This window comes from Choloepus didactylus, chromosome 3 (assembly GCF_015220235.1).
Source record: "Choloepus didactylus isolate mChoDid1 chromosome 3, mChoDid1.pri, whole genome shotgun sequence".
Classification (NCBI taxonomy): Eukaryota; Metazoa; Chordata; class Mammalia; order Pilosa; family Megalonychidae; genus Choloepus; species Choloepus didactylus.
In genome coordinates, this window is record NC_051309.1 from 51,228,112 (window position 1) to 51,251,675 (window position 23,564).

At 39.4% G+C, this 23,564-nt stretch overlaps 1 protein-coding gene and 1 long non-coding RNA gene across 4 annotated transcripts in view; one reads left to right on the top strand and one right to left on the bottom strand.

Annotated features, from left to right (window-relative positions):
* Positions 1-14,132, bottom strand: part of LOC119529382 — an 82,583-nt gene extending 68,451 nt beyond the window's left edge. The window contains exon 1 of the long non-coding RNA XR_005215854.1: positions 13,928-14,132. This is a non-coding gene — a long non-coding RNA (uncharacterized LOC119529382). The remainder of the gene's footprint in view (positions 1-13,927) is intronic.
* Positions 1-23,564, top strand: part of GABRB1 (gamma-aminobutyric acid type A receptor subunit beta1) — a 534,121-nt gene that overhangs the window by 405,562 nt on the left and 104,995 nt on the right. The gene's annotated exons all lie outside the window — the stretch shown is intronic.

The following is a 23,564-nucleotide window of genomic DNA, read 5'->3' on the forward strand; positions in this document are numbered from 1 at the left end:
TCTCAATCCTAGCCCATGTGAATACACAGCTTCAATGTGAATTAATATATAAATGTCATTGTAATTGAGAGGCAGCAGGAACTAATGTGCTTCCTTCTCCAGCCTCCTGACCTTGTACCTAATTGTTATTATCCACTTCCTCAGCAGCCAATGGCACAGGCCTAACAATCTAGGCCAGTGGTTCTCAACTGGAGGTGATTTTGTTTCCAAGGGGACATCTGGAAATGTCTGGAGACATTTTTCTTTTCAACACTTTCCAGTAATGGATATGCTCCTAAACATCCTACAATGCACAGGACAGCCCCTCACAACAAGGAGTTATCTGGGCCAAAATGTAATAGAGCCAACATTGAGAAACTCTGCTCGAGGCCAATTCCAATTCCTCCCAGAAGTTTACAAAGGGCCAGGGCCAGGCCCAGGCTCCCGACATCAGAGATTCTTGTGGTTGGTGTCGTGTCATTTACCCACAGACTTTGAGTATGATCTCCCACGCTGTGACCTGCTTTTCTTAGCACTTGTTGTTTCAGACCCTTAGCCTAAGTTCATATAAAAGCTAATAAAAGTCTCAGTAATCTATGATCAGTGACATTGTTCAAATTGTCTTTTTTAAGTAAAGTAAAATGTTATCTTTTGGAGAATATTAAAATTGTTCTTGATACTAACAAAGAATGAATATAGGCAATTATCTCAGTGGGCAGACTGTGGTACTGGGACCAAGTTTTGATCTTATTCTGCCACTAACTAGCTACATGATCTTGAGCAAATTATGGTCCTTCTGAGCTTTGTATTTCCCTTTCAGTAAAATACGGAGATTGGACTCTTTTAATCACTAAATACTTCTTGTCGTGTCTAGTCCCCACTTGCAATAATTAAGTCTTCCTTTTCTCTTTATTTTCTATTTCCACACACATATGTACTACCTCGTTCCACAAAATAGGCATTTTCCTCAGTTAAGTTTATATTTGCTAGAATTAATTCCACAGCAGTTTGCAACAATAGTTATTAAGCCAACAAGCAAATCTATCCATATCCTCATCTAATCCTTTTTTCTAATTTCAAACTTGCCATCCATCAACTTAACTGCGTGAGCTCAGCCAAGTCTTTTAATCTTTCTGGGCCTTAGTTTCCACTTGGCAAAATAAGAGAGTTAATTTCTAAATTCCCTTCCATTTCTAATACACTTTGCCTACCCAGAGCCTCATCAGGCCTAGCCTTGCACCCTCCTAAGCTTGTGATAATTGTTGCCATGGAAATATAATAACATTCAAGAGTGAATACATCAGCATTCCACAAAATGGCAGTGGGAAAAAATGCTTATCTTTCATAATTTCAAGAATAGTGACTGAGCATGAACATGCAAAGTTGGTTATTTTTTGCTTTTTATCTTTGCAATCTTTGGCTTCCTTTTTACTGTATTTTACAGTCAAAACTCAAAGAAACAAAGAGATAAATCAAATTTAAGTGTAGACATCATAGAGATGCTTGTCTTCAATTTCCTAAGTATCTCAAATCTGACTTATATTATTTAAAAAAAAAGAAGCAAAATTTTATTTTAGTCCTTAAGCTTCTTAAGTTCTCTTAAATTCTTTTTGCAATTTAGTAAATAAATCTTTATTCACCTCAGTAATTTCCCTTTAGTTTAAGGATAAAGCATGTGAGGTTTAGACTATACTCAATAATAATCAGGTAAAGTTTCAATTGGCTAAAATTAGGGTTTATTATGAAAGAAACTTTACAGTATTTATGACTTCCAGGTTCCTGGGAGATTGCTGTGATACGCAGGTGACATGCAGGTGCATTTCATGCCCCAAGTTGGGTAAACATCTGAAACATTAAAGGCAGAGAACCTTGCTCAGCTAGTTGTATCTCCAATTCTATTTGCCAGAAGAAGCAGGAAGTTGCCTCTAAATTCAGGGGATTGGCTTCCCAAGGACACCATCAAGCTGCTTATAAGGGAATCAAAATTAGTGGATGGGAAGGAAGTCCCAGGCATTCACCTAAGGAGTAAACAAAACTCACTTCCACATTCCATACTGACTAGAATTAGTCACATGGCCTTACCTAATTGCAAGGAGGCTGGGAAAATAGTCTTTCATGTGTACAGGAAAGAGAAGCAAATATTGGCAATACCTCCCACAGTAGAAGAGGAAGAAGAAATATTCCAGATTGTCTTCCTGAGTAGGTAGATGAATGGCAGTAGAGTGGGAATGAGGGTCCCAAAAGAAGGAAGGAGTGCCTGGGGGATGAAATGATGACTTCCATTTTGAACATTTTGAATTTTATATGCTAACAGGATTTTCACTTGAGGATGACAAGCAGATTGTTGGAAAATTTTAAGTCTAAAGCTCAAAGGAGACATGTCTGGAAGATAAAATTTAGAGTCATCATCAGTAGTCTGAGAGGAGTAAGATGTTCCCTGAGGAAATTAGAATTTTGAAGACCCCACAAAGAGGACAGGAAACTGTCAATTTACAGACAGGTCAAGTACCCAGTACTTTCATTTCAAAAAAGTGAAAGGTGAGACTTTCTGAGAGAAAATGATCAGCAACAGCAAACTGGGCTAAAAGGGACTGAGTTGACCTGGCAATTAAGAAGCCATTGATGGAGAACCTAAGATGGCAGCTAGGTGAGACAGGGCAAAAAAACACCTTTGTGAAAAATACTAGATAAAAACCAGAAAGTGACCCAGAACACCACTGCCAGCGATGCACCAGCCAGACAAGGTCTGCTAAATCCACAGGGAACGTACATTTGGTGAAACCAGGGGCCTGCATTCTGAAACGAGTGAGTGCGTCAGCTGTACGTCCCATGGCCACGCTGCAGTGTGGGGAAACGGTGGGCTGGCATTTGGAGATGGACTAGTTCTTTAAAAAAAAAGCCCAGGAGTGGCTGCAGATACGACAGGGAGAGCCACACAGCGAAGCACGGCAGGAGCAGGCTGGGCTAACGGTGTCTGGCATAGAGGATACCCCTTCCCACACCCGCTGTTGATTGTCTCGAGACCAGAGGAGCGGAGAGAAGTCAAAAGGAGAAAAAAAACTGCATTCATTGCAGCCATCTCCCCAGCGGGCGGGGGACGCTCCTGCCCAGGGCCAGACCCACAGCCCGGAGCCACGCCAAGAAACCCAGTGTGACGGGGAATCTTTCCTGCAGCACTACACACAAGCCACAATATCAGCCATGGACAGTGGCCTTTAATACACCCACAGCTGATTATCCTGGAGCTGGGAGGGCGGAGCTATGTGAAAAGGGGGAAGTTAACATGTCCCATTCAACCATCTTTGAAGCAGGCTGGGAGCACCCCTGCATGGCCCGGCGACCAGGGCTTCCCCGGCGGGCCAGCACACACTCGTGATGTTGTACAGCCATCCCTCAGCAGAGGTCCTGGAAGAGCACAGATGGGAAGGGGGAACCGCTCAGAAATCCCAGGGACCCTACACGAATACCAAGGACTTGTGGGTCGGCGGCAGAGACAATCGGTGGAAAGACTGAAATGAAGGCTTGGGCTCCTGCAACAGCCTTAAATCTCTGGGAACACCTGGGAGGTTTGATTATTAAAGTTGCCCTTCCTGCCTAACCACCCAGACACACGCCCCACATTCAGGGCGGACAGCACCAGCAACATTCCCAAACTTGGTGCACCAATTGGACCCCATAAGAATCAGACCCCCACACACCACAAAGACAAAGTGGGGGAGAACTAACTTGAGGGGAATAGGTGACTCATGGACGCCATCTGCTGGTTAGTCAGAGAAAGTGTACGCCACCAAGCTGCAGTTCTGTCAAATTAGGGATCAAGTAAAGCAACTGCCAAGAGGCCTAAAACAGCAGAAAATCTTAAAGCATATGATAAAACCAGATGATATGGAGAACCCAAACCAAAACACCCAAATAAAAAGATCAGAAGACACACAGTACTTGGCACAATTAATCAAAGAATTACAGACAGGCAACAAAAGCATGGCTCAGGATATAAAGGACATGAAGAAGAGCACGGCACGGGATATAAAGGACATAAAGAAGACCCTCAAAGAGCATAAAGAAGAAATTGCAAGAGTAAATTAAAAAATAGAAGATCTTATGGAAATAAAAGAAACTGTTGGCCAAATTAAAAAGACTCTGGATACTCATAATACAAGATTAGAGGAAGTTGAACAGCAACTCAGCCTCCTCGAGGACCACAGAACAGAAAATGAAAGAACAGAAGAAAGAATGGGGAAAAAACTGAAAAAATCGAAGTGGATCTCAGGGATATGATAAAGTAAAAAGTCCAAATTTAAGACTCATTGGTGTCCCAGAAGGGAAAGAGAAGGGTAAAGGTCTAGCAAGAGTATTCAAAGAAATTCTTGGGGAAAACTTCCCCAACCTTCTACACAATATAAATACACAAAGCATAAATGCCCAGCGAACTCCAAATAGAATAAATCCAAATAAACCCACTCCAAGACATATTCTGATCAGGCTGTCAAATACTGAAGAGAAGGAGCAATTTCTGAAAGCAGCAAGAGAAAAACAATTCACTACATACAAAGGAAACAACATAAGACTAAGTAGTGACTACTCAGCGGCCACCATGGAAGTGAGAAGGCAGTGGCATGACATATTTAAAACTCTGAGAGAGAAAAATTTCCAACCAAGAATACTTTATCCAGCAAAACTCTCCTTCAAATTTGAGGGAGAGCTTAAATTTTTCACAGACAAACAAATGCTGAGAGATTTTGCTAATAAAAGACCTGCCCTACTTCAGATACTAAAGGGAGCCCTACCAACAGAGAAAAAAGCTGAGGGGCTTCACCACCAGTAGATCAGTCCTATAAGAAATGCTAAAGGGAGTTGAGCAGGCTGAAAGGAAGGGACACTAGACAATTGACTGAAACTACATGAAGAAATAAAGGGTACCACTAAAAATCACATGGTAAATATAAATACCAATACTACTGTATTTTTGATTTGTAACTCCACCATTTACTTCCTACAGGATTTAAAATACATAAACTGTAATGATAAATCAGTGGTTTGGGGCTCAATTAAAATATGTAATTTTTGACAAGAACTACATAAAAGTGGGGGAATGTGGGAGTATAGGAACATAGTTTATGTGTCATATTGAAGTTAAGTTGGCATCAAAGAAAAACAAGATTGTTATAGATTTAAGATGTTAAATTTAAGCCCCACGGTAAATACAAAGAAAGTATCAGAGAATATGACCATAGAGATGAAAAGTAGAGTAGGGGTTCTGAGAAGTGGGGGAAGGGGCAATGGGGAGTTAAGAAATGAGAGTAGGGTTTCTGTTTGGGGTGAAGGGAAACTTCTAGAAAGGGATAGTGGGAAGGTGATAGCATTGCAACATTCTAAATGTGATTAATCCCACTAATGGAATGTTAGGGAGGGGGTGGAATGGGAAGATTTAGGCTGTATATATGTTTCCACAATTGAAAAAAAAAAAAAAAAGACAGTCTAAATAGATGACAATTAAATGCCAAGGATGATCCTGGATGGGATCTGAAGATGGAGGAGAGGAGGCTCAAAGGGACACACATGGGACTTAAGTGGAAAAAAAAAAGGAAATATAGAATGTAAGCTTTGCATCAATGTTGAATTTCTTGAACTTCTTAGCTGCATTTAACAGGATTGCATAAAAGAATGCTCTTGTTCATGGGAAATGTATATGTGAATTATATTGTTTTTTCAAAGATGTGTGCAGCTTCCTCTCATATGTTCAGAAGACAGAGCAATAGATAATGGATGATAGGGAGGGAGAGAAGGAGGGAGGGAGGGAGGGAAAGAAAGAAAGAAACGGTGTGACAGGATGTTAAAGGTGGTGGATCAGGGTATTGGGGGAGGGGAGTCGGGGGTTTGCTGGAGTTCTGTGTATGGGCTTTGTACTCTTTTTGCAACTGTTCCTGTAAGTTTGAATTTATCTCAAAATAAAATTTCTTATTAAAAAAAAAAGCCATTTATGATCTCAGCAGGAAGAGGTTCATTGGAGGAATGGAGACATAAACCAGGCTGACATGATTTGAGCAATGAGAGGGAGACGAGGAAACGGGAAAGTCAAATACAGTGAATTTTTATTCCCTATCTTCTTCCTCAACACCCAGAATTCATTCATTTATTCAACCAACATTTAGTAAGTTCACAGTGTGAAGAAGACAGAAAAGCTTCCTGCTCTTAAAATCTGTCTAGCAGATGAGGGTTATATTACTTCCTCTGCATTTCTGTAACATTTTGTACGTTCTTTTATCTTAGCAGTTTCCATACTACTTTTGTATTTGCTCATTCATACATCCCCTCATAAGGCAATGTGCTCTTTCAGGATAAAGACAGGGTAAAGACCTTATTGATCCGTTTATTCTGAAAGCCCATCTCAACTCCTGGCACTGTGATAGGCATGCAATAAATGGTTTTTAAAATTAGACTGTTTAATCCTCCAAACAACTCTGTGAGGTAGTTTTGATTGGCCTCATTTCACAGAAGAGGGAGCTGAGACTGAGTGGCCACAACTTACCTAAGGTCCTAAATGGCAAGTGGCAGAGCTGACACCAGAATCCAGGCCTTCAATTCTGTGTCTATTTCTCTCCATCACACTAGAACTGCTTTGACATCTTTTTCTCCTGGGGTGACGGGTTCAAAATGGCTTATACATTGCTTTTCAAATGCCTCATTGTATTTAATACTACAGATTAGCAGTGCAATCTGAGATCTAGAATAGATCAATAGATAAAAATCCATTGGCAGACCCCAATAGTTCCTGAACCTATAATCTTGACTGAGCTGGGCCACTGCAAACCATACTATAATTAGGTTTAAACATAGAAAATTGCTGTTTTAGGTGAAAAAAAAGGTGAAACTTTCGCATTTTCTTATGGGTCAACCTAATAGGGTATATGGTAGCTCTCCCTGTGGTATGAAACCAAAAGTATGAAGAAATTAGTACGCAACTAGGCAGTATGGTAGAGAAGAAAGATTTTTGGAAATGGACCAACTCTGCCCAAAAACGTTTGTGACCATGTTACTTAAATTTTCTAAGCCTCAATTTCCTAATCTTTAGAATGGAGATAATTTCTCCCCAAAATGGCTGTTGTAATGATTGAAACACGTGGCCCTGTAATGATTGAATGATGCCCAGTTCTATAACTGACCCTTAGGCACTAAATCAATGGCAGGTAGAATTATGATTACAAAAAGACATGGATTCTTTGCATATAGAGTTCTCCTTTAATCACTGGTATTTATTTCCAGGGTTTACTCTAGAGCAGAATTTCTAACTTTCTATACATGGTCTTCATATAGAAACTTCTCTGGGACTTCTGACAGTAATGCCCATTATTTTCCTTGAAATTAAATGATCCATTGAATGGAGCATCTAACCAGGTGTCAATGGACAGTTGCCTGCCAAGTAATAGCTTTTCATAAAAGGAAATCTTCAATAGGGAAGAAGTAGCCAAGCAGTGGAGTTTCAAGGATAAATATTTATATGGACTGACTGCTAAGCTCTAGAAAAGTATCCTAGCCAAAAACTCCCCTTCAAACTTAAAATTAGTAACAAGTGGCTGCTCCAAAAATAATCTGTTAAGAGACAAGTGTTGCTTCATTTTCAGGGTCCTTTGATTATAGGTATGGGGATTAAACCAATTATCTCTTAAAAATCTGAGGCTATGGCATAAAAAGACTGTGACAAAATTCTTTTAGTACAATTTTCTTTAAAAATCCATTTTAGTAACATGAACCTTTGGACATTGAGCAGCCAATTAAATAATTGAAAGGAACAAAATGGAGCTTCATTAGGGATAAAAAGTGTGATTCAATCTATTCTGAAAGACCCAGTTCTGTTATTTCATGTAGTATGGGAATTTAACTATCTCTTCTTGAATATTAGAATTCTGTGGGGAGAGGGTGTCCACCTCTCATGCCCAATCAGTGTGGCCCTGTGCTGCCTCTGACTTCAGACGTAACTTGTCCTTTCTGGAGCTCAGCAAGGCGAGATCATGTTCTCTCTCTGATGGTGCCTGGGCAGTTTATGGGTGCTGACTCAGCTCCCACACACCTCTCTGGTATTAGTCAGGTGCCTAGGACTTAATTGGGTCTTAACTCTTTGGAAGGAACTGTCCATGCAACATTCTTCCAATGTAGTAACCCTGAGATCTCTTACAGGCAAGCAGATTCTCTCCCAGTGCTCTTCAGCAAACAGGAACCTCTGAAATCCTCCCTCACTGTTGTGAACCCACAGGAAACTCAGAACAATTGTCTCTGGCATCTTCTAGCCTCAACAGAGCCTGCTGCCAGTTCTGCTGCATGGTGAGATGAAAAAGCCTTCCTTACAAGGCTTGCTTACCCTCAGCATGAGGTATAGGTTCTACTCAGACCTGAGAACTTTAAAGAGGTTGTCTATCATCACACTGCATCCCAAAACTCAACTTAAAGGGATGGAATCAGGCAGAGGGCTTCCCAAATTCACACCTGACTCTTCTGTTTCCTCTCTACTTCTCTTTCTCCACTTCCTGGACTTGATATGCCCTCATCTTGTGTATAGGTTAGGGGAGTTCAGGATGTAGAGGCTACTCCAGCAAGTTTGTACATGTAGACATCCTTCTATCTTACTTTGAGGTCAGAACCATTTTAACCTAAGATCCAATAAGTTGCCTTATTTGTTATTCAGTTTTGCCAATCACACCTTTCACCTACCCTCTCCCAAGTAGTTTGTGACCACAATCTCATTGTCTAGTGTTCTGGTTCACTAATGCTGCTTTTACGCAAAACACCAGAAATTGACTGGCTTTTATGAAGGGGAATTATTAGATTAAAATTTACAGTTCTGTGATCATAAAAGTGTCCAAGGCATCAACAAGAGGATACCTTTACTGAAGAAAGGCCGATGGCATCCAGAACACCTCTGTCAGCTGGGAAGGCACGTGGCTGGCGAGTGCTGATCCTTTCCTCCTGGGTTTGGTTTCAAAATTGCTTTCTCCAAAATTTCTCTGGACTTTTCTCTCTTAGCTTTTTCAGCTAAGCTCTGGGGGTCCTCTCTTAGCTTCTCTTTCTCTCAGCTCCTGTGCATTCTTGCTTGTTCTCCCAGGGCCTTTCTCTCTAAGCATCTAGGGGTCCTCTCTTAGCTTCACCAGAGCAAACTCTAGGCTAGTATCTCCAAACATCTCCAAGATCTGGGTCAGTGTTGGCTCTTAGCTTCTCTTAAAGGACTCCAGTGATCTAATCAAGACCCACCCCAATTTCTGCCTCCATGGAAATAATCTAATCAAAAGGTCTCACTCACAGTTGGGTGAGACACATCTCCATGGAAACATTCAGTCAAAAGGTTCCACCTTGCAAGATTGGATTAAAAGATCATGGCTTTTCTGGGGTCCATAACAGTTTCAAACCAGCACATCTAGAATGGGAATGGAGAGGAGGCCCTTAGATTTTTTTTTTTTTTTTTTTAGGTTTTTAAAATAACTTTTTTTTTTCAAACTTTTAATTGTGCAACATAGAAAACTGAAAAGCACAAAAGTGAACACAAAAGTCATTCAGAATCCCAAACAGTTTACGGGTTGACATATCCTTCTAGGTGCTTTATATGTATACATACGACTGAGCATACATTTTTATGTGTATCATGCTTTTTCATGAATATTTACCAATTCAAAGTCCCAAAGCTATGAGTATTGGGATAACCAGGAATCCATGACACCAACTCAATCGGGGGGAAAATGTATTCCTGCCTTTCTCGGGGACAAAAATTTCATAAAAGACAAAAATGCAACAGGCCTCTATAGATATTGGCAGAGTTACAAATACTGCATTCTTTTAATGCTCAATTTAAAATCAGACATAAAGCAAGAATACAATAAGTATAATTCATCTAAGAGAATTCATTGTCAGATCTACATTGAAATAGCAAGGTATGTTTCCACTGAATTATTTTAGCAGTGTTTTCCTGTGGTACAGCCAAGAGATGCCCATGTACAATGGTTACATCAAAATGGAAATATGAACACAGTTGCATACATCCCTCCCCCTGCACCTTCTTCTGCCCCTCTGTAGCCAACCTAAGGAACAAGTTCTGATGCCAACTGCTCAGAGATTGTTTAACAATTCTATGTCAAAGATGCTTCTTTCCTATCAAAAAAAGACATTTATAAATTCATTAATTCACTACTCTACTTTTTATCATACATTGTCACCTCAAGAAATCTAAAAAGCTTAGATATTGTGAAATAATGAATCTTATCCACAATAAACACAGGCATTTTACAAATAAAAGCACATAGAACTATAGTTATAATCTAAAACTGTCTTCTCAATATAGACATATTAACAAAGAGCCTGTCCGCTTCTTCCTCTTCCACTATTTCAATGACTAAGTACAGAAATGTATCTGGCTCCAAGAGGTGGATTAGCAAAGTCACTCCCAAAAGACAGGCCTTCCTTTAAACTAACACAAGGACATTTCTATAGGGATTATCTTTCTACTTCTATTTTTAGTATACTTTGGACATTAGGACTTGCCCTTTAATACACAGCAATAACTAAAATGCCAATACAGAACAATGGTCAAACAATCTGAACTTGTCTAACAACTCGCAGGCAAAGAACCCTTCCCTCTGCACTTCCTTCCCTAGCACCCCCCCACCCCCTCAGCACACTGCTCCAAGACATCTAGTTCAACAGTGCCATTCCCCAAATACAGCCGTTCCTCTGTATTAACAGAAAAAATATTTAAATTGTTATTTTACACTCTGTACTTTTAACATACGTTGTATACTTGTAGGCATCTAGAAAAACTAGATGTTTCAAATAAGGACTTAAATTTATCCACGATACACACAGTAGCTTTGAATAAACATGTAACAAAGGATATAATCTAAAAATGTCCTCTAAATAGGAACACTCTGGCCTAGAACCCTTCCCCTTCTCACCTCTATCAACCCAGTGGTTGCATCTGCAATGCTTAGAGGGTTTTTGTTTGTTTGTTTGTTTGTTTGTTTTAAATGATTTTGCTTCCACAAGTAAAATTCTGTCATTTTCAAAACAAAGTCTTCCCTATAAATTTTAACACAAAATGTACAAAATGTCTTAGTTTACTAACTCTACTTCTGTCATGCACTGGTCTAGAAAGATGAAATGATAAAAAATTAGTACTTATTTGTCCACTTTATAGACTATATACATAGTGAAGTAAAACAAAATGCACAGAACATACAGGATGATGGTTTATTTTGCCCAACTACAGACTTACTGGCATAGAGCCCTTGGCACTTCCTTCTACCTCCTTCCTGAAACAGCACAAACAGAATGTGTACTGCCCTGAAGGTGGTTTGACCATTCCGTCTCCAAAAAATATTTTATGTGACTTTTAACAAAACAATATCTACAAAATGTGTTATTTTACTACCTCTACTTTTAACATACTTTGTGCACTTCTAAACATCTAGAAAGACTAAATGTTTCAAATAAGGACTTAAATCTGTCCACTATATACACAGTAGTGTTCAATAAACTACACACACGTAACAACTGTTAAATCTGAAAGTATCTTCTAAATAGAAACATTCTGGTCTAGAGCCCTTCATTTCTCCTGATTCCTTCTTTCCACCACAAACCCAGTGGATGAGTTACAGGCACCTGTGTCACTTAGATGGGGTTTTCTAATTTCATTTCCAAAATTCATTTGCAGAAGACAGCCTTTCTAGGAATTTTAACACAAAGTGTACAAAATGTGTTAGCTTACTAACTCTACTTTTGTCATACACTGACAACCTCTGTACTATATAGAGACTAGATATTATAAAATTAGGACTCATTTGTCCAGTATATACACAATATATACAGTAAGGCAAAGTTAAATGAATGCACATAACATACAAGGCAATGGATGATCAGAAATGTTCTAGTACACACTAGCAAAACACCTTTTTCAATTTCTTCCCTCCCACCTCCCTCAAACCAATGAACAAGTACAATGTTCAGAGGTGGTTTATTAACTACATTCCCAAAGACAGTATTTCTCATCAATATTTAAGAGCTATTTACAGTGTCACCCTACTACCTCTATTTTTAAACACATCAAGTACTTCTAAACATTTAAAAAGACTAGCTATCTCAAATAAAAATTTACTTGTTCACTGCATATATAGTATTGTTAAATAAAACCGTACACACATAACAATAGTTATAATCTGAGGTATCGCCTAAACATTACCATCTTGGCCTCAAACCATACCCTCCTGACTTCCTTTTCTCCACCACCAGTTCAGTAGACAAGTACAGGCAAGTGCAATGCTTTGAGGTGGTTGAACAAATTCATACCCAAAAATCATTTACAGAAGACAAGCTTTTCAATAAATTTCAACACAAAGTATACAAAACATGCTAATTTTAATAACTCTACTTTGTCATACTCTGGCAACCTCTTTAACATCTAGACTAGATGCTGCAAAGTTAGGACTCATTTGTCCATTATATATACTACATATACAGCCAAATAAAATGCACAAGACATACAGAAAAAGTTTTGTCTGAACACACTAGCATATTACCCTTTGCTATTGCTTCCCTCCCACCTACTCCAAACCACTGAACAAGTATATAGACACGTGTATGCTGCTCAGAGATGGTTTACCAATCCCATTTCCAAAAGACAATATTTCCCATGAATTTGAGCAAAACAGTATTTACAAAGTAACATTTTACTACTTCTACTTTTAACATACGTCAGGCACTTCTTAACATCTACAGAGACTAGATGTTTCAAATAATGACTTAATGTGTCCACTATATACAGAACAGTCTTGAATAAACTGCACACATGTAACAACAGTTAACCAGAAAGTGTCTTCTAAATATGCTTATTCTACTCTAGAACCCTTCCCTTTTATCCTTCCTCCACCAACCCTGGGGGCTATACTGCTCAAAATTTCAGAAGACAATCTTTCTTAGGAATTTTAACACAAAATGTACAAGATGTATTAGTTTACTAATTCTATTTTTGTCATACACTGGCAACCTCTTAACATCTAGAAGACTAGATGCAAATTAGGACGTGTGCATCCATTATATACACTATATACAAAGCAAAGTAAAACCAAATGCACAAACATTGGGATAATGATTAATGTTGTCTCATTATAAACACACTGGCATAGAGCCCTCTGCACTTCCTTCTCCCTCCTCCCCCAAACCAGTGTACTAAACTTAAGAGAAGTGGTCTGACCATTCCAAAAAAAACCCCACAATATTTCATATGAATTTTAACAAAAAGATAATTACAAAATGTGTTCTTCTATTACCTCTACTTTTAACATATGTCAGGCACTTCAGAACATCTAGGAAGAGGAGATATTTCAAAAAGTACTTAGCATTGTCAATTATATATACAAGTAGTGAAGAATAAATTGCACACACAAAATAATGGTTATAATATGAAAATATCTTCTAAATATGACCAATCTGGCTCAGAACCTTCTCTTCCTCTTCTTAGCCTTCTGCTTCTTGGCCTCCAACCCACAGAACAAGCGTGGATGTGTCTCTCCCGCTGTCGCTTCCAAAGGCAATCTAAATTCCATTTCAAAGTCATTTCCAGAAGACATTTCTAAGATTTTTTTTTTTTTTCCCTAACAAATGGGCATTACAAGACATGTGATTTTCTAACTGTACTTTATCATAAGTAGGCAACCTCTTTACATCTAGAGGTTTCTTTAAAAAGGTTGGGGGGAAATTTGAGAGCACCTTTTTCATATTATATACACAGGCCTTCTTCTATAAACGGCCAGTAAATCTTCCCAAAAGGTGGTGGGCACTTCTTATCGGACAAATGTCGCAGGCTAGTCTACCATTTCTCTCTTTCAATGTCAAGCAAGCTCTGGCAGAAGGAAGACTAACCGCCCTACGGCCGCTAACCGTTCCACCCGTCGTCGTCCCGGGCTCCGCTCACCTTCCAGGCCCGTTAAGACCTTTTGTCCGTCCTTGTTGGGACGAGGTGGCATCTCATCCAATTGGGACGGGGCGGTCACCCCAGGTCCCGGATCTGTGCGGCTCCGTGGCCCAAGCGGAAGGGAGGAGCGAGCTCGAGTCTACACGACCCGCCTTCTGGGCGCCCGAGCCCCCTAACGGCCCTCCGCGGCATTCGGGAAGCCGCCATCTTTCTCTCCCGCCGCGCCCGCCGCCGGGCAGGTCTGGGCGGGGAAACCTGGCGGCCGGTGGTGCCGCCATCAGGACATTATGGGGGGAAGGGAGGACAGGGTCTTGCCGCTGCCCCAAGGCCCGGACCCTGACGGCGGGCAGTCGCGGCGAGGACTCTGCGTCTCCGCAGGGCAGGGACCACAGGGCACCCCCGGGCCCCCAGCCCACCCGCCGGCCTGGAGGGTCTGGAGAACACAGGCCGCGCTCCGCTTTCCGACGCGCTCCTCTTTTCAGCGCGCTCTTGGCCGGAAACTGACTGGGCCCTTAGATTTTTAAGTGAAGACATTCTATTTATGTAGAAGAATCATTGACAATCGTGTTAATTTTCACTCAAAATGGTATTCAACACAAGTCTTCCCTTGGTAAATCTTGCATCCCACAAAAGACAGTTACATTCACTTGGTGCCCTCGCACATGCTTTAAAAACGTATGAACTAATTCTCTATCACAGATTACCCGTCTAGTGTACACATCCCACTGCCACCCCAGCAGCAGGTGGTCTTCGCTGGGCTTCCTACCCCTATGTACTGAAAGAAGTTCTTGCATCCTTCCACTAGGGGTCACCATCCTTTCCCCCACGAGGGAGACTCCTTACCCCAAGTTCTTGGAACCCATGAAGCGCACCTCCGTGAGTTTCAGATGAGACCTGTATAACCATAAAATCAGAAAGTAACCAACTAGATTTGCTTAAGAGAGTCAGATTATACAGGCTGACACTTCAAACTAGTATCTCTAATTTAAAACACCATAAGTAAATTAACTGGATACCTGTTGGACGAGATAACTGGGTGTCTCCTCCTTCTGACTTGAATAGGTACCACGAAAATAGCTATGTCTGCCACACAGGCTCAGTTATTTTCTAAACTCAGAATCTGAAATTAATTTTATCCACAAGCTGATAGGCTACATCTATTTAGGAAACTTGAAGCATTTTTTGTGTAAGACCTTCAGTCGTATTCGTATCCAGTTAATCCAAACCCAGCCTTGATTTCTGAAAATTTGCCGCCGCCCCTCACACTAATTTTCTCATGTTCATGGCATCAAGATAATATAGCTCAGGATTGGTAATCAATCTATAGTGATAAGATAAGTTGCATGAGGAATTTTAGAAATCCTGGACAATTCCACTCACGTGCTGGGTAAGGATTTCAAAAAAAATCCCCTGGAATAGGAAAACATTTTAGTTTCTTTATTTTCAATAATCCAATTTAATTTCAAATGCTATCCCCCCACACACACTCTCTTTCTGACACAAAAATATTAATCTGGTCACTTCCAGATGAACTCAGTAAAATTCAGTGATTTCTCAGTCACTTCAGTTTCATGTTCAAGATTGTCCCTCATTCTTCCTGCTCCCCCTTCCTGAAACCCTAAGGTATGAGGGATTTAGACAAAGGCCACCGATATGTCCATGGGGGGAGCAGTGTCCGCTTCTTGGTTTGAATGGATCTCTGTCCAATGCTAGCATCTTTTGCAGAGTACTCATGTTATCTAAATCTAAAGCATGTCTTCCTCTGCTGGAGCCTGCTGAAATTGAGTCATTCCATCATCTCCCATCCACCTGGGCTCTCTGCCCTGAGCATGATCTCCTTGTTCTTTCTGCTTTGGTTTCCCCCATTCCCTATAGACATGCAGTGTACATATGGCAGCATGTGTTTCTATATTAGGCCAACAAATTCCAAAATGTTAGAATCTTAACCAGTAAAAGTTTATTTTTCAGCTACATAACAATCCAATGAGGGTGTTCCTGGTCACTCTACATGGCCCCCCACAGGGTCTTTTGGTGACTACCCAATACCTCAGGTTTCAAAGTTCTCTGCATTCAGCCAGCAGATGGGGAAGATCCTGGGAAAGTATAGCCTGGGAACTTTTTTATGGGCCAGTCCAGAAATGAAGCAGATCACATCTGCTCACAATTAACTGCAACGAGTGGGAGCAGTGGAAATGCAGTTCCCAGCTGGGTAGTCATAGTTCTACACTGTGGAAAGAGCACACAGACTTTTGGTGGCCAGCATCCCTTCTCTGCCAGTGTCCTTCTCAAAATCCAGGAAAATTAAACTGCTCTCCCTATACTGGAATGGGTTATATAAGCTTTACTCGGTGAACTAGTTTCCATGCTTATCCAACTGGACCCTCCCACACATCCTTTGCTACTCTACCACTTTGCATCCATACTGGGTGCAAGACTGCCCTCTCCAGAGCTTGAAAACTCCTCTTGGATGCCAAGGACAGCTGTCTTCTCTTTGAGAAATCTTACACTTACCTGGGAGTAGTGGGGAGTATATCACCATCCTCCCTTACCCTGGGACTGAGATGCAAAACAGAGGACAGAGACACACCCATATCTAAGTTATCTCATTCCCCTTCTAATTCTTCTCTCTCTACCCAACTGGTCATATTTTTACTTGATATTGGTAGGAGGTAATGTTGCACAAAACTGAATATGCTAACCCAGTCTTCCTAAATCTTTCTGCCCATTTGATACTTTGTTTTCTGAATCTATTTTGTCAATAAGGTAAATGATGGGCCCATATCCCATTGCTGAATATGGATTGTTTATGGAGAAGAAGGAAATAATAAACCAATTAATATTTTGAAATTAGGTAAAGCCTAGGCACATAAGATTACTGAACAATTCTGTATCTTCTCTTCCCAAAAGTTCTATCTGCTTAGATTGAGATCTAGGCATACACCACTTGTCACATCACCAACACAAACGGTTTTAGTGTGAACCATTCTACCAATCACAGCATTCTAAACCCAAGAGCCAGGATTTCTCACCATTCACACTATTGACATGTTGGGCCAGACAATTCTTTCTTGTGAGATATTGCCCTATTGTTCAATGTAGGATAGTTAGCAGGATCCCTAGCCTCCATGCACTGGATACCATTAGCAGCCTAACTACCTCCCTGGTTGTGACAGCCAAAAATGTCTCCAGGCCTTGCTAAATTCCCACTGGGAAGCAAAATTACCCACAGTTGAGAACTGATAGTGGCTCAAATCCTGGAGCAAGTCATGATGTCTATACAATGCTTCTAAGTATTTCGATGATAGATTGTTTCTAAGAAGCACTCTGCAGCTGTAACTTTGCAAAATGACCTTTTTTATCTTCCCTCTGGGTCAGGTAGCACAGATTATTTGCCCCATTTCCACAGATAGAAACTTGGAGGCACCCAGCCTTCCCAATCAGGTGATGGAACTATACAATTTCATTTTTCTCATCTGAAAAATGAAAATTATAATCCTTGCTCATCTTCGCCAGCCTGAGATTGAGCAGCAACTATAGAGCAATACCCTTTCCTAATGTCCTTTCCCAAAATATTCTACACAAGGCAACTCTAAAGATAAATTTATATTTGCCTGTCTTCTATTTCATGGACATCAGAAATAAAGCCTTCAACATAAATAAAATGGCAGCAAGCCATGTGTTTTATCAATGTAACTGCCAAATTACACAGAGTGAAAAACGAATTCCAGCAAAACCAGTAGTAATCGTATAGTGTTTTTTATCCACGTCATGCCCAGACACGACACAATCTTTTAAAACACAGATATTAATGTGCCCTACATGCCTACCACAATAACCTCTGTGACACCAATCTAGCACTTGGGAATGAGTGCAGATAAGCTATTGATAAAAACAACTGTGAACTGTCAGCTCGACAACATTCTATTCACATGAATTTCAAAAGCCAAGAAATTGCACGAGAACACATAATCGTTTATGAACCACAAAAGCACATGTCCTCGTAGTTGCTAAGGCTATCCAACCTGATCCTAGAGGGAATCCGAAAAAAAACATGGGCCATTTGAAGACAGCTGAGAATTGCCAGAGGTAAGCTATCTTCTTAGGAAACAAAATTCCCTCCTGTTAGATGGAATAGGTTAGTACTGTGTGCTTATTGGAGGTTGTGAAAGTGCAGAGCAGAGTCCAAGTACTTTGCATCCACAAAGGTGAAAGGCATCAGAGTTAGAAATTTAGAATGGTTCTCAATAAATGCTGCCTGAGTTGAATGAATAAGGGATATGAAACTAAAAACATAGAATATATCTAAAGGAAATCAGGGATTAGGCAAATAGGCTAATAACAATGGAAAATACACTCTGATCTGATAGGATGGTAATTTTTAATTTAAAGCATCTGATTTCTACTAACTGCATAATCATAATAACTGAGGGTTGTGAAGAAGGGGTCCAAATCATTTGCTGCACATAGATTTTTAACTCATATGCAAAGTTAAAATAGCATAGATTGTCCTTTTCAAGAAGTTGGTGAAAACATTATCACTTAAGCATTACATATACCAAAACAGGTGATTTGTTATAGTTATTTTAGTAATCAATGATAGTTCCATGTATTAAAATATAAATATTTTTCTAGCTGAATATTTGAATTTATGACAAGGTATATTCATCACAATTGTTCTAGCATCATTTAACATAAATGAATTTTAAAATAAAACTTTGTGTGAATCAGTGTTCCAAAGCTAAAGTCATCAAGAAAAATCTAAAAATCTTATAAGTGAAAGGAATCAAATTTTCAGGCAATAGCCTCGCTCTGCTTACAAATCTGGAAGGCCTTGAGTGCCCTCTACAGGTTATTTAAATAATTTTCACAGGTTTTATGTTTACTTTCCCAAAATACATTTTAGGCAATTCCTAGAACATGAAAATAATTTATTGGAGTTTTATTTTTTAAGCATTACATGTTTGCCACATAAAATGTTTGAAATTAAGATAATCAGCCATATTCCTAACACCTAGTGATGACCACAATTAACTATTTCTATGTATATTCTTGGTTTTATACTCATACATACAGATCCATTTTTATTATCTGTTTGTTTTTTCTTAATTTTACCATGACTGGTTCTGGGTTTGGGGCTTGTGTTTTGTATTATGTTAGTTTTGGTTTCTAGCAGGCTTTCCAAAATGGTATTTTATTTACAAATCATCATTTCCTATCTTTGGAATATCTCAGTGAAAAGTGATGCCAAAAAATTGGAAAGAAGAAGAACTTAAAACCAAAAAAGTGAATAACTACTCAGGAGTGGGTTCACAAGCAATGAAATTAGGATGCAGGTGACTTTTCAAAGTAAAAATGCCATACGGGTATTCCAAATAATTTACCACTTTTAGGATATAATTTGGACATAAAAATTAGATAACTGAGGCTATATTCCAAACCATTAATCTAGGATTTCAGGAAAACAATAACACAGACAGAGCAGTTAGGTTAAAGTAGAAATGTCTTTGAATTAGCTGGATAACTGCCTTGGTTTCTACTTCACTTGTTCCTAGGCTTAATTATCCTCACAGGTGGTATACACCTTAGAAAATAAAGTCACATGCATTATTAGGTGTTCATCAAAATCAAATGTGATTTCCTTCCCTTGGCTAAGCCTAATTTTGTTTTATATTCTTTTTAATAAAGCAATGATGCACACCTTTAAGGATGCTAAATAGATCAGGTACTCTCTATTCAAAACAATCTTAAACAAAACTCTGATATTGACACACTAGATTTTCTGTTTATAGTATTAGTTTTGTTTTTTTTTGTTTTTTTTTCATATGTTCAAGTGACTGCAGACAGTCCACTCTTTGGAGAACATAAGCAAAAAGGACTTAACCCACAACCAAAGTAGAGAAAGTTTTTGCTCTTCCTTTTAACCTGAGCAGAAATTACTGGCAGGGATAACAAGCAATCATAATAATTCATGACTTCATTTGAGGTGGGTTGAGTATTATTCAAGGACCTCTCTGTTCCATGATAGTGATATTAAGCAAAAGGTTGTCCCATTTTGGAACAAAGATATCTCACAGAACTTTACAAGAATTACATGTTTTAATTGGTTGCTGTGCTGTAAAACTCATCTTTTTGAGAAGGTTGTACCCACATCTTGGTGGAACTTAAGAACAAGAATTAGTCACAATTTATTTCTATCTTTTTCCCATTTTTTTTTTTAAGAAAGAAGGTGAGGGGATTGAGGATGTTCATTAAATATATACAGAGTGTAAAAGGGTATCAGGGCTATAAAAGAATTTGACCACAGGTCTCCCAGAAAAATATACCCCTCAATTGTTCACATAAATTGAGAATAGATGGGTAAGGGTATTTTTTGTTTGTTTGTTTTTTGGTTTTGATATGTAAAATATACTCCCCTTTGTCTTTCCAGTGGGAAATTTAAGAGTTGTTGGATATATTCCAAAGAAGGAAAGTTTGGTAGCTGGTCTTGGGCAGTGCACTAGAGCCCATTGGTGGCTGGGGTCTAGCCAAGTCATTTTAGCCATCAAGAACTATAGGCAAAATGTCTAAATGCTACAAGATTCTCAAGGTTCTTAAACAAATTATTGGCTCTAAAACGCATGGGTAATATAAAAATAGAAAACTTAAAAGAAACCCATAAAGGAAACTACAATATCAAAATTAATATAACGTAAGTCAACAAGTTAGCTGCAATTCAATTCTTTATCTCTCCCAAATATTGAACAAAAGTTCTGCACTTCTCTGGGACTAGACAACTTGAGTCACATGCCCACTCCCAAACAATTACTTTGACCAGGGAACTGCTGTGAGCTAATTGTCTTGGACATAGTTTACTGACTACTGCCAGGCTGATCACCAAGCAGAGGATGGTATTATGATTAGCATATGCCTATCAAGGCCCAATCCTTGAAATCTGAGACAGGGTCATGGCTGTTCCACAAAAGGAAATATATATTTACTTATGCTCACTAAGGTCTTAGAAACTTAAATCTCTATATTATCGCAAACACATTTAAGTAAAATTTTAGACCATCCTCCTAGCTCTATTAAGCAGGGGGTACAATTTTTATTTCTAAGATAAAAATTATAAGAAAATACATCCAAAACAGAATGTTTCAAATAGCAAATACAAACACCAATATCCAGATACTTCTACATGTGTACTAGCTCCATACATCTTTATCCACTGACATCAACTTAATTTTATCTGTACTTTCTCTACACTGAGAAGTCCCCAGGGGCTAAGAGGAAATTTCAAGGGCTTCTGTGTAGTTATTGTTGCTAGGAAACAACATCCTTGGTATCCAAGTGTTCAGGCTTTGAGACGCTGTGTGAAGTCACTGGCTCATAAAGGAAAACCTTTGGTAAAAAGGTTGTTTAGGTGTAAGTAAATTGATGTTCACTCTCTGTGGCAAGATGTTCTTGTGTAACCTTTGAATAATAGTGTATTTCAAGCCCTCTATTCTTTCCTTTGGTTCCAGCTGCCATTAATGCTCCCAGGAGAACCCAAGCTTTATCTGAAATGGAGTAAGCATTCTTTATTCCCAAATCATCCATAATTATCTCACTGCCCTGAACACTACACCTAATGGGTTTTACTTAAACAAAGTGCAAGTGAGCTTAGAAATAAAGACCCAGACCACTGGCTGTATGAATTGTTGAATACTTTCAAAAATCGGCATTGATTGGTGACCATATTCCAGCTTTTCTATTGTGTGGGGCACTGAAGTGTTTGTTCTGCTGCTTTTCAGAAGTGAGAGACAATGAGGGGTGCTGTTTGAGCTCACCCACTTCTTTCTCCCCTCTCAACCCCAAACTGTGAGCCGTCTTCCACTTTCAACTCTTAACTGTTGCTTACATGTTTCTCCTCTGGGATCCTACAATTCAAAGACCAGCTTGAGGTTGTAATTTAGCACCTACTTACACAGTAAATTTAAAATTAGCAAGCAGTTTTTTTTTTCCATTTCTTTGGTTCACAGACACACAGATAAGGATATTATAAGCCTATCTGTGAGCCCCTGTAAGCTGTATCATATTAATCAGAGAGTAATTCAGGATCAAGGAAGCTACCAAACATATTACCTATATCAGGTTACCTGTTTGGAAGAGTAAACCCAGAACTCTAAGACACAAATAACATTCACTGATTCAATTCTTCAGAAATAAATTTTGAATACACATCCTGTATGCAGATTCTGTTCTAAGCATCAGGAATAAAAATAGTGAATAAAAGAAAATCATTGCCTTCAAAGAAATTACAATAAAATGAATGGTAGAAGAGATAAAAGGTAGATATAAACAGAAAACTATGCAAGCAGACAAAATATTTGCATTGTACTAGGTTCTATGTATCTAACCATATCTAGTCAGAAAAGCAGAAACCACTCAAGGTTCTTCAAAAGGAATTTAATACAGAGAATTGGTTACAAGGGTCAGAAGGGATGGAAAAGCAAAGACAAAAAGGATGAAAGGATACTAAAGGAGTAAAAAGCAAGAAGCTGGTAATATCCTGTGCCAGAGATGTCTGAATCTGCCATTATCTTATTCAAGATGCTGTCCTAGTTGTTTTTGGAATTTCCAAAACAAGTGCTGCCTCTTCTTCAACTGTGAGAGTCTGGAATCACCCCCACTGCTTCTGCAGCAATCTCCAGGAAGTGCCAGCACTACCACCCTGCCACAGCCAGAAGCAGGAGCTTTGCCCTCTCCTCCCACCTTCTGACTTCCAACAGTTTCCCCTAGTGGCAGAATCTTTCATGAACCCAGAGAGGCAGGGAGCCCAGTCCCAGCAGAAGTGCATATAGAAAGAAGAATACACTACACAGAAACAACGAGTGAATAACTGGCACATGCTACAACTGAGGTTTTAATGAAAAGCTGTGGTAACCCCCAAACGGGCACAAATGATTCTTCTCTAGAGAAGAAAAGAAGTATATCAATCAAGCTTCTGTTCCCAGTAACAGAAACCAACCCTCTGGCTAGTCTAAGCAGAAAGTGATTTAATACAGGAAAGAGGTATTTACAAAATCAATGGGCTGGAAATAGGCTTCTAGAAATAACTCCTAGAACTAATTCCCAGAACCACAATGCACACTGGCCATGCAAGGGGCCTGAGAGCTCCACCACAATCCAGAAACAGGGTAATCACATAGCTCTGACCACCATGTTGGCTCTGGGACCACAGAAAGATAAAACTAGAACTCTTGGCTCTGGATCTGTGTCCTGTATAATTGATACCAGTGAAATGGAGGCATCAAATATCACCTCTGACAACACTGAACTTCATCTGATCCAGGAATCCTAAATCATATCCACAACCTTAGATGCAAAGGAATGTGGGAAATGTAGTTTTTAGCCTTTCTGAAGGTTAGAATGTGTGCTAAAGGAAGCCAATCCACAGAGTATCTGCCACAGAAATATTCAGAAAGGAATTCTGGGTCAAAGTATATAACATTTTAGATAAAATTTGCAATCTCCAAGAGGGCAGGGGCCATGACAGTTTATTCACCACTGTACACCTAGTACTTTTTTCACCACCTGGCACATAATTGGCACTCAAAAAATATCTCTTCTTTGAATGAGTAGACACGTAAGTATAGCACTGTGCCTGGCTGTCAAGCTA